Source organism: Portunus trituberculatus, chromosome 42 (genome assembly GCF_017591435.1).
Source record: "Portunus trituberculatus isolate SZX2019 chromosome 42, ASM1759143v1, whole genome shotgun sequence".
In the NCBI taxonomy this organism is placed as follows: Eukaryota; Metazoa; Arthropoda; class Malacostraca; order Decapoda; family Portunidae; genus Portunus; species Portunus trituberculatus.
In genome coordinates, this window is record NC_059296.1 from 25250327 (window position 1) to 25262817 (window position 12491).

Below are 12491 nucleotides of genomic sequence, written 5' to 3' on the forward strand. Positions count from 1 at the left end.
ACATACAAAAAGTAAGAAGCACTTGAAAAACAGTGAGCCATTTTCATCATCAAGGCAGATGAAAATTAATTTCTCAAGTAGAAAATTTCCGATTTTTAATATAAGTACATTCATTATATTTATTATCATACATATAAGGCAATAGTACATCACCAAATGTTATTTGTAGGCTTTGAGAATTTAGCCATTATTATTAGCCAATTTCCATCTAAAGTTAGCCAATTTTAGCCAGTTTCTGTACCATATTTAGCCAGAATTGAGCTAAGCGATCTGGCAACACTGGCATAGTTTGCGCATAGTTTACGCACTTCCCGCATTGGCACGACGAGTATGCGCAATTCGGACGGTGTCGTGCTGACTTGGGGCACGCCATATAAAAAGGGGGCCACCCCAACCCCTGATCATTTTTGGATTGGCTGTGGAAGAGACAACATGCTGAATACCAGAGACACAATCATTGCAGAGAAGAGAAGATGCCTATACCTGGCAGCTGCTCTAGCCATTGTTGAAGAGCAGCAGAAAAGGTTGGAAGAGGCAGACAAGCAAGAAAAGGCAACACCACCTCAAAGAAAGATACAAAGGAAAGTGTGGGTCAGGGAGGCACGAGTTTGGACAGTATGACAGTCTACTGACTGAACTCCACAAGGAAGATCAAAGGGGCTACAAAAATTACCTCAGAATCACACCTGACCTGTTCCAAGAGATGGTTGAGAAGTTAACCCCTCGCCTCCAGAAGCAGTCCACCTTCATGAGGGAACCGATTCAAGTTGGACTCAAGCTGGCTGCCACCCTTCGCTTCCTAGCCACTGGAAATTCCTATCCAAGTCTGCAGTACAGCTTCAGGGTTGAAGCAAGTACCATCTGCAAGTTCATATCCGAGGTGTGTAAAGCCATCTCTGAAAATGACAGGTGTGAAGCTGTGACGATCACTGGAATGGCGAGCAGCTGCCCAGCCCTATATACATACCCCCCCCCCCACGAGCGCCACTGTCGCGCAGTACTCGTGAACTGTTCGTGAACTCGTCGTGAACGCCTCGTGCCATGCGCAAACTGTTCGTGAAGTGCGTGAACTAGTCGTAAACTGCTCGTGACATCAATGCGTGAAGTACACGTGACCGTTTCAGTGGGAAGGCCTTCCCACGCTGCGACGCACACCAATTCGTGAACATGTCGTGAACTCTTCGTGAACTGTTCGTGAACTATTCGTGGCAGTTCGTGACAGTCGTGGCATGGCGCGCACTGCCACGAACTGGCACGTATCCTCCCGCATCGTCCCGACGAGTTCACGACGAGTTCACGAACAGTTTGCGCATATTTCACGACTCGGTCGCGAAATTTTGTCGTGACCAAAATTTTGAACATTTCAACATTTTTGTCCAGACATGGCACACAGTCACGACATGTTTACGCACACTTCACGCCATTTTACGACCAGTTTACGCATTGGCACGACTTGAGTCGTGCCAATGCGTGCCACAAAATCGTGCAAGTGTCAGCCTCGCTTCAGCCTCGCTATACCATCCTCCACTGTTGACATGATATTGAGTGAAGGCCCATTCACATTCAGACTTTTTTGCCGGGGAATAACCCGATTGCTTTACCAGAAATTACATACATGGTAAAAGTGGGTGGGACTACAGAGCACGAGGGACACCCTCGACCAAAGGCATTTTTTGGGCATTTTGGCGGTGACTTACCCCACATTTACCAAGTCTCATATTAACAGTGGAGAAGGGTATACAGTATGTCAGCCACGTTACTTCCTCTTTCATTCTGCCTGCAAAGGCATTTCTTGCACCAATGACACCTCTTTTTCTTCTTTTACCTCAATTTTGTGGAAGCAGATGCCACAATAGTCCATAAGAGGACCTCTTAAACTATGTTAACAGTAGGGGCATCCATAAATGCAGCGCACGTACTTTCCCTCCAACTGCTCACAGGTGAATGAATAGTGCAGGGGAAGCTGCCTGTTTGTACCGAAGTTTGGACGCTCACCACCCATTTCCAACGCAATACCCCGGGTATTCCCCAACGAAATAGTCGGAGTGTGGACAGGCCTTGAGCATGGGGTAAGCTGGATTTCGTGTGTGGAGCAGCTGTTGCGTGAAAGTGACTTGTTTCACCCTTTGTGACTGTCGGTGGCTCGTGTGACGCCAATAAATACTGTGTTCTGAGAAGACCTCGGTGTGACAGTTTCCTCCTTCCTTCCCCATTACCCCAGCTGTGAACGCTAGAGGAGGCCTTTTTAAGGTTCGCTGCAGCATGCTCTCGCCTTCTTACCTGCCGCAGGCGTGAGGCTACACCAGTGTCACGGTGTTGGAGGCGGGTGATGACCTAACAGTTTATAGTAACGTTTATATAAGTGTGGCGCTGCTGCGCATGTTAGACATCCTTTGTCTTTTGAGTTGCTTCGTGACCCTTGGGTAGTCCGACCCCGGTGTCACTGGCTGCCCCGACGGTTTGCGGTTGAGTGATGTGAATGAAGTCAGAGAATTCATCACTGCTTCTACGCTCCGTCAGCGGTACACATCCTTGTTCCTGTTCCCATCATGCTCTATGACCGGCTATGGATAGCCACAAGAGTTCTGGTGCTGCTGCTGATGCAGGTTGTGTGGCTGTGCTCAGAATGGTCGACTGTTGCAGCCGTACGTGCAAGGTCAGAGTTGTCATGATGGCTACTTATACCCGGGTGTAGGTTGACACTAAGTTATTTATTTGTTTGTCTTAATTCACAGTAGTCTGCCTACAGGTACTTGATTATACAGATTATGTTATATCTAACTTACTCTTGAATCTTGTACCAGGAAAATTTGAGGTTTTTGAGTACGTTCACTGTTAGTCATGTTGATCGTCAGAAGTTCATTAAAGATAATTAGCCATATATCTAGGGAATTTCTACTGGATGTGTGATGATAATTATGTTGCAGATGGTAACGATTTGTTTAGTTTCTTTTTTTTTTTTTTTTTTTTGCTTGTCTGTTAAGAAGGCACTACTGATGAGACATTTCATTCTGCTTACCATACTGTGGGGGGAAAAAACTTGATATGTAATGGACATTCTTATACTGACGTCTGACAGTTTTACCGATGTTTAATGACGTTGGGGCTGTCTCGATGGGTGACTGAATCAACTTTATACCGTTTATGTAATATTCTGGAATTCATTCTAATTACCGATGATGGCAGTGTAGGGATGTACAGGTACTGCCTCCTTTACCTAATTGCGGGCACAGTTCAGTCTTTTCTGGGCAAGCTTTAGAGTTATAGACTTTGGCAAAGAGGAAACTATTCTAATATTTCCAGACATATAGCTTCTATGGATTGGAACTGAGTTTCATTATCTAGATGTGAATGCTATGTTCTCTAGACTCTGTAACATTCAACACCTATAGTGGAGAAATTTGGGTTTTACTAGTTTCGTACAATGAACTCTAGATTGTTGTTCTTACTACTACTGCGGGCCCAGGCTAGATAACGTTAGGTTAGGTTTATGTTAGGGTTAGGGTAGTGTCCTAGTGGAGGGGGCACACCCCCCCAGCTAAAATTAAAAATCGTAAGATCGTAATGTTACCTATGTAAGATTTCCCTAGATTTAGTTAAGTTCTTCAAATATATAGGGAAATTCCCCGAGATTTAAAAAAATATCACTCGTGTATGCCTCCCCTACCCAAAACCCCCAATTTCCCAAAGGCCCCCAAGCTTGGTGGAGGGGTTGGGGGCTGATGGTAGAGATCTGGGATATTGTATTAAACTATAGATTTACCGAAATTTGTCCCAAAAGTGCAAGTTTGTGATCCTTCTCAATGTGAAGTTAATGTTCCACATGCACAAGACTTGGTCAGCAAGTCTTTGTGGACCAATTATAAAATCATATGTTCATTATGGTAGGAATTCTTTGGAAAACAATGATGAACTGAGATGTTTCAGGTAATCAATCATCAATTCAAAAGTTATTCTTTGGTCAAACAAACAGAGTACGAAACATTGATGGTAATGAAGTTTACTACTAACAATAAATTCTTCCACTCATATAGCCTGTACACCAAAGGAAAGTGGGTAAACCAATGATTGGCCCGTTGATGCTGTGGCAGTGGCAAATACCTTTTGCTGCTGCTTTTGCATCAGTATATACGCTATTATAGATAAGTTCCTGACTTTCCTGAGCCCAACCAGATATATCATGGTAATATTGGTGATTTGGAAATAATCCCTGACAATATTGAGTTGGTTCTCTCTAACTTAGATGTGACTTCATCCTTGGGCCCAGATGGTATTCATTCCCTTTTGCCGTGCCTAGCCCCTGGCCATGATGTTTTTAGGTACCTGGGGGAAGCTGTCCTCCCCAATCTGTGAATTTTATTTTATAATGTGTATTTTAATGTTTTATTTACTTTAATTGTATTTTTAGATACTTTTAATTTCATAGTTTTCAATTGCTTTTAATTAGTTTTTTTTTTACAATGTTTTTCTTTTATTTATTTATTTATTTTATTTATTTATTTTTTTTACATATTGTAGCGGCACCAGATGATCTTTGATTTTGCAGCGCCTAAGCCAAAATCCATCCATCCATCCATCCATTCCCATTTGCTGAAATTATGCAGGTCTGAGCTTACCCTTTATTTTGTATCTTCCAGAAATCCTATAATACTAGTTCTTTGACCTCTAGCTATTTGGAAAAGGTCCCTTATCATCCCTATTTACAAGAAGGGATTAAGACATGATCCTCTCAGTTATAGACCTTTGTCCTTGACTTCAGTGTGCATTAAGTCTTGAATGGCTTTTGTGTAAATCTATGTTATTATGCTGGTGCTAGTGACCTATTAACCAAAGGTCAATTTGGAATTTGTGCCGGATGCTCTACTGAAGACTAGCTGCTTTGGACATACGATGAAATAGCTCAGTTTTTTATTAATGGTTTTAGATTTAATCTTGTTTGACTTTTCCAAAGTTTTTGATGTAGTTTACCACACCATACTTTTGGAAAAGATAGCTAAATTGGGCATTGCTGATAATGTCCTTGATTGGATTAACGAGTTAACTGGCAGAGTCTTGAACCTGGTAGTGGACCATGAGTATTGCAGTGCATATGATGTACACAGTGGTGTGCCTCATGGTTCAGTACTCAGACCACTTGTTTTACCCTTCTTTGTAAATTTTCTGACTCACAATATTACTGCTAGTACTGATGTTTTTGCTGATGACCTTAAAATATACCTTGCTACCAAGACTGACTCTTCTCATAACATGATGCTTGATATGGCCGTTTGTCAACAAGATGTTAATTGCCTCCACAGAGTCTCTTCATCCTGGGATTTGATAGTAAATGTTTCTGGATGTTCTATCATGCATTTAAGTAGACACCCAATGGATTGGTCTCCTCTTTCTGTATTGAGTCAGTACAATTTGGGTGGCTTTCCTATATCAATCAAGGAGTCTGCTACTTATTTGGGTGTATTGGTTGATTCCTCCTTGAAATTTCACCAACATATGGACGATGTTGTACAGAAGATAGGAAGTCTTTCACATCATGTACTTAAATGTAATAGTTAATCGTGATGCATTCTTCATGATACCCCTATATGTAAGGCCATGACTTGAATATGTAGCATCTCTTTAGAATATACTGACTAGCTATATGTGGAGGATATGAATTCAATAGAATCATTTCAAAGCTGCTGAACTAAACAGATAGTGGCATGAACCACCTCCACTATTCTCAAATGCTCAAGAATTCAGATCTTTAGTCTATGTAAGGCAGGCTTTTACGACACAAATGTTATCACATATTGGAACATCTTTTGCAGTAGCTAATTTTGCCATTTCTCTTTGTGAAGTCTTTATCCATCTTTCCACTGAATGGGGGTTCTGGATGGCATAGTTGGTTAAGTGGCTCGTGTTCTTACCTCTAGTCAAGGCAGCCTGGGTTCGAATCTTTGCCAGACCTAGTTGCCCAGTGGGAGATGTATCATTCTCCTGTTAATTCTAGCATTGCTATATGACCTTAGTTGTTGCAGTGCCTAATGGAATAATTTCCATTTCCTCCACTGACTGGATGAGAGGACACCAATTCAAGGTTGCATATGTCAGAACTCAGCTGGAAATATGTAGATGCTGTTTCAGTGTCAAGAGGAATTGCTTTGTGGAAATTTATTCCAGGTGACTTTGTTGCCATTCAATCTCTTACTCATGTAAAGCAAACTTTCGTAAAAACTTAAGTGACAGACGCTATTAGTATGTCTAATGATCTAATCCTGCTATCCTCTCCCAGTGGTCCCATCAACTCCCTGCTTTATTTATTTATTTATTTTCTATTTTATTTAATTTACTTTAATAAAAAAAATAATAAAATAATAAAAATAAAAATAATTATATAAAAGTAAAAAACGAAATAAAATACAATATTTTTTTATTTTTTATTTATTTAATTTATTTTATTTTATTTTATTTATTTATTTTTATTTTTATTTTTTTATTTGTTTATTTATTTTTTTATTTTTTTGCTGTTAATGATGCACCATCTGGCTTTTCTTCTCAGTAATTTATTAAGTAATATGATTGATGAGCTGGTACATCAGCAGAGTGTGGCTCCACAGGACCTCTACCAGTCCTTCACTAATATAAACCCGGAGCCCACCAGCTAAGAGGCCTGTTATAGCTGGTTAGTGTTGTAAAGCTGATTATTCACAAGTTTGGTTTCATCATTGTGAGGTTCAGTGTTATAATTTTTCATTTCTGATTGTTGAGATACCTGTGATTGACATGTTTGCACAAGGTTCAGCAGTAAACATCTCGTATTATATGAGATAACCTATGACAGATATATTGTCATACATATGGCATATGCTTGTGAAAGGTTCAGTGATGAATCTGACATTATGATTATTGGGGCAACCTGTGACTAATATGTTGTCACACATTTGGCATATATTTCTGTAAGATTCAGTTATGAATTTCTCATTTATGATTGAGATAACCTGTATGTAGTTGATATATTGTCATACATTTAGAATGTGTTGTGCAATGCAATTTATTGATCTCCTTCACCTTCCTAGGTTGAATACTACACCTACAATAAAGGATCTGGCATATAGCAGGCCTTTCCACTCCCTTGGGACGATACAAAGACAGTGATACCAGGATGAACGTCAGTATGTATACTGTCACAAGATTTTACCATTTTCTGCTCAAGTAAGTTGTGTACTGGTCTGTAAGTTGGCCTCATTATTCTCTAAATTATCTATAACCAGTGAGATATGGTAAATAAGGGGAAAAGGCAATAGAAAACTGGAAAAACTCACCCTTTAAAAAAAAAGGCAGGGGAAGATCTACTAGCATATGGTGATTAATTTTAGTTGTACTAGGTGTATGTGTATGGTGTAGTCATGCATGACTACACCATACACGGTGTCATTGTCTTTGTAGTCATGCATGACTACATGACATGACCAGAGTGACACATTTGTACTACATACAAAGCTAATTCGATTGGGCTGTGTTGTGAGTATAGGCTAAGCAGTGAAGGGTGACAGCATTGGGAGGAATGTTAGCTGCTATGTGCTTAGTTGTTAATGCCACTGCTTTGTCTTGTATATACCATTGTAGGATTGCTACGTATGTACTGGCTCCCATGTACCACTGTTTTAGCATCTATGTACCAAACAAGGCTTGGCTATTATGTAGTAACTAGCAAGTATGGAGATAGAATAATGTGATTATTCTCAACAATCAAATAAGAAACCTTTTCCTCAATCTTTATTTGTAAAACATCTAAGGTTTTATTAAACAAAATTCACATGAAATACAAATTCAGATGCTTTATGTGTATCAAAAAGTATATTACTAGTGCTTTAATGATAAATCCTATAAAATACTTGTAGCTATAAGAAAAAACTGTCAAAAAAATGTAATGCAATGTCAATAAAATGACACTATAACTATAGACATAAAATCATAAAAATATTGAAATTACATAATGAAGAAATAAAAAAAAACAAATAATAAGAATGAAATTAAGACAATAAAATGATTGAAATATTTGACAAAATCATAGATAACTAAAACTGCATATAACTGTTAATGAAGTACCTTTATAAGAAAATTAGAGAAAAATTAATATTTAAGTAGTATATACAGTATTAATAAGACTAAATTAAGAGATGAGACAAAAGCATCAAGTATCAAAATTTCATGCAATAATTAAAATACATGTCAACAAATAAGATCAATAACATTAAGCAAATCACTGACTTAATATATAGGTTTAGTTCTCAGCATGATCCATCATTTCAGCCCACAGGTTTAGAAATTCTGATATTATGGGTTTTTCTCATATTTCACCCATAGGTCATCGAGGATGGTTTGCTTTTTGATAGCATGCTTTCTTTGGTACCTATACATTATCGTCTGATACTAGTTTCACAATCGTAGGAATTCAACTAAATTCATCCTGTAGAATAATTAAGAGATGCATATATATAGAATTGTTTTTCTTACCATGTTAGCTGCATGGTGCCACCCTTCAGCATCGTTATTATTCCAAACTTGAAACTTGTAAGACCTCCAAGAATGTGGAGGATGCATTTTGTGTCTGATACACACTTTTTCATGGTAGGTAATGAGATCTTGGAAGTTGCTGATTAGGGAGCTGCTAGCTGGAGATATGGCAAAAAAGATGTAGATAAGTTTGGCAGCATCATTGATTGCTGAATTAATTGTCTTACAGTGAGTTGATTGATATAGGCATTTTATATACCTTGTTTCTTATCTTGCAATACACTGCTTGGACTTAATGAAACCAGCAACCATTCAGAGAATAATAGGAAACCAATGAGCAGGTCCACTCAAGTGTTTAAGTAAATAATGAGCAGGTCCAGTGGAATTTCAAAGGAATAATAATAGTGTTGCGAGTGTGTGTGTGTGTGGTGGGTGGGTGAATGAGTGAGTGAGTGAGTATGTGATTCAGTATAGCATTGAACTGGCAAATGTTTTTGGAGGCAAAGGTTCAGAGGTGGCGTTGACAGCAGAAGCGGATTTGACCACCACATGCCACTTCGATTGGATGTTCTCACCTACTGCACCTTGGACAGTTTACCTACTACACCACATCCCATTCCTCAGGAGAGACTTGGCAGTAGAGCTGGGAACCTGTGTTCTTTATCGTGCATGTATATTGCAGAGCCAGAGACAGTGTTGTGGGCTGCTGAGAGGGACCCAGCCCTGTAGCCTGTGCCACTGAGTACTGCCGTGTAAAAACGGCTCTGTCTGCTGTGGAAGTATTACGTGTGCCTGCCCCGATTGACTATGTACTGTGACCCAGTTTGTACTTGTTTTATTATGTAAGAGGGGAAAGCTGGCCAAGGACAAAAGAAAGTGTAAAAGAAAAAAAGGCTCACATGGAATGCCAGTCCTAGTGCAGGTTCGAGATTGTTAACCAAGGAGAGGGGATAAATGTCTTGAAACCTCCCTCTTAAATGAGTTCCAGTCATTAGGAAGATGGAAATAGAGAAGCAGGCAGGGAGTTCCAGAGTTTATCAGAGATAGGTATGAATGATTGAGAGTACTTGTTAACTTTTGCATTAGAGAGTGGACAGAATAGGGGAGAGAGGAAGAAGACAGTCTTGTGCAGAGATGCAGTTGCAAGATCAGGAGAGCAGTTATGAAAATAGCAATAGTAGATAGCAGGAGATACAACGTTGCATTGGTGAGAAATATGCTGAAGACGATCAGTCAGAGGAGAGGATTTGATGAGATGAAAAGCTATAGATTTCACTTTATCTAATAAAATTATGTGGGTGGAATCCCCCCCTTTACATACAAAGAATGTTCCATACATGGGTGGCTAAGGCTTTTGTATTGAGTTAACAGTTGGGGGGTGGGGGGTGAGAAAAACTGGCAGATTTTTTTTGTTTTCATGGCCTATAGCACCTGTAGGTCTACTTGAAGAGTATGGGAAATGCTGTCCAGCTTCCACCCATTAGTGGCACAGAGAATTTTATTTATAGTGGTACCCATATTAGGGCCCATATCACCACCCAAGTGCATCTTTGGTGTAAGACAATTACACCTCCACTTAGAATCTGGGTATCATGGTGACATGTAGGTAACTTTAAACCACTTGACAAATGACAAAGTTTTAAGATGGCTCTTGTTGGGATTCAAACCTACGCATGGACATCTGCTCAATCCCACCCTCATCACCTTATTCACTACACCACTGCCTCACTAGACGCCTCAGAATGCGTAACTTCATAAAAGCTGTTAACAAGAGATGAGATGTGAAGTTTCCAGTTTAGATTGTAAGTAAAGGACAAACCGAGGATGCTCAATGTAGAAGAGGGTAATAGTTGAGTGTCATTAAAAAAGAGCTAGGGAGAGTTGTCTAGAAGGTCATGTCAAGTTGATAGATGGAGAAATTGAGTTTTTAAGTCATTGAACACTACAAAGTTTTCTTTGTTGTGCTGGTGGAAAGTTCATGTGCCTTTGTCTTTCCAGTGCCAGTGCTTTCCTGGTGTTGATTTGTACTATCACTGACTGACCTTGCCCTCAACATCTGTAACGAAAACATAGGGCTAATGCTACAGCCACTACAACAGCCGTCCAGGTAAAACTGTGCAGTGAGGAGTGGAGGTGCAGCAGTACGCTAACGCTTTACCACTTTTTAGAGAGCCAGCACTCAAATGGGCTTTTTTTTTTTATATTTCCTTGTTTTGCCCTTGGCTGGCTCTCTCCCCTACATAAAAAAAAAATAAAATAAATGCTATTGTAGATTCTCTCTCTCTCTCTCTCTCTCTCTCTCTCTCTCTCTCTCTCTCTCTCTCTCTCTCTCTCTCTCTCTCTCTCTCTCTCTCTCTCAAGTTGTTAATGTATTTGTATTTCATGTGTGATAAAGTATTAAGTACAGGCAACCCCCGCTTAATGAACAGGTTACGTTCCTAAAAAAACATTCATTAAGCAAATTTTCATTAAGCGAACCAATTATAACAAGTTTGACCCCTGCCTTGAACTTCCATTGAGAATAAACAAAGCAAGAGTGCATCATAGTACAGTAAAAGGTTTAATGAAAGTAAAAATTATGAAGTTAAACATTTAGCCAGTTTAATTTAAGTCATTATAATGTACAATAATGTACGTATGTACGTAACTTTATAATGTTGTTGATCTTAAATTTATGAAGGGAGGGAGAGTGAAATGGGAAAGACACTAACTGGCAACCTGTGGAATGTAAACAAAGGGCGCATCATTGTACCGCATACAAAACTTGTGTACCATATTTCCACAAGGCTTTCCATTTTATCCATTGCAGAGTCACGAGTTCAGGTGATTCTTTTAGCTTGCAAGGAAGATATGGTCTCACCATCCTTCTTAATAGAGTCTGCTGACTTGAAAATAGTAGAGACAGTAGATGGAGTTAAGCCATGGTGGCAAGCAATGCTATTAGTTTTCTCACCTCTCGTGTCTGTGAATAATATCCAGTTTCACTTCGAGAGTAAGAGACTTCCTTGTCTTCGTAGCAACGCTAGGCGACATTGCAGGGCATTTTGGTGGCATGTTGAGCGAGGGAAGACGAGGTGTTGCTGACGCTGTTATTGTTTTGAACTAGGGGGAGTGAGTGGTGTGCATTTTGTTCACAAGAGGCACTGGTGTATTCAAAAGCCTGTCAGCTTGCGTGATACAGCGGGGCTATCAAACTTGGAAAAAATTACCTGGATAAAATTTTGTTAAAGCGAGTTTGGTGTTCGTTATACGAGCAGATGGTAGTAAAAGGAAACGTTCGTTGTAGCGAAATTTCATTGTGTGAATCTTCGTTAAGCGGGGATTGCTCGTATATATACACTGTTTGATTGTTTATGGTGCATATCAGCCAGAGATGGTACATGGCAACCATTGATGGTACATAGCTAAGGATGGTGCATAGCACCCAACAGTACATACAGGCCTGTTCTCATGGGGAGGAGGTGGCATAGCAGGACCTTATGTGAAGGGTAGGCCACTGTCTAGGATAATCAAGTGTCTAGCAGTATTTATTGAGTTACCAAGACAATGTAAAACCCTCCGGCATACCTTGGAACTCGGAACACTGCCAGCCAGTGGGGAAAGAATAACTCAATCCATTTAGGGAGCATCAGTATCATCTAATTTTCTGCCGATACTACAAGCTAGGGTCTTAAAAAGGAATTTATTACATCATGTATCTCACTCTGGAAGTTATTCTGTTCAGCAGAATCTGGATGATTTATAGCAATAAGAAATAAATTAATGAGTGCCAAATTGTTTAGTATAATACAGCATATTGAATCTAAGGTGCGTAGTAATAGAATATATTCCATGCTAATGAGTCACACTGCTATCACACATGTACGAGACAGGGTGGTAGTGGACTCAGGACCAGCACACAGACACACTATAGCCTGCTGCCATGTGTATGAGTTAATGTTTGCCAGGAATATTATCATGCTTTCTTATTATCTATTAGATTTTAATTCTTCTGA

At 39.6% G+C, this 12491-nt stretch overlaps 1 long non-coding RNA gene across 1 annotated transcript; it reads left to right on the forward strand.

Moving 5' to 3' along the window:
• Positions 1–2140: 2140 nt before the first annotated feature.
• Positions 2141–7938, forward strand: LOC123517659. Its single transcript, XR_006678529.1, has 2 exons — positions 2141–2656; positions 7056–7938. It is a non-coding gene; the product is annotated as an uncharacterized LOC123517659 (long non-coding RNA).
• The last annotated feature ends 4553 nt before the right edge of the window (positions 7939–12491 follow it).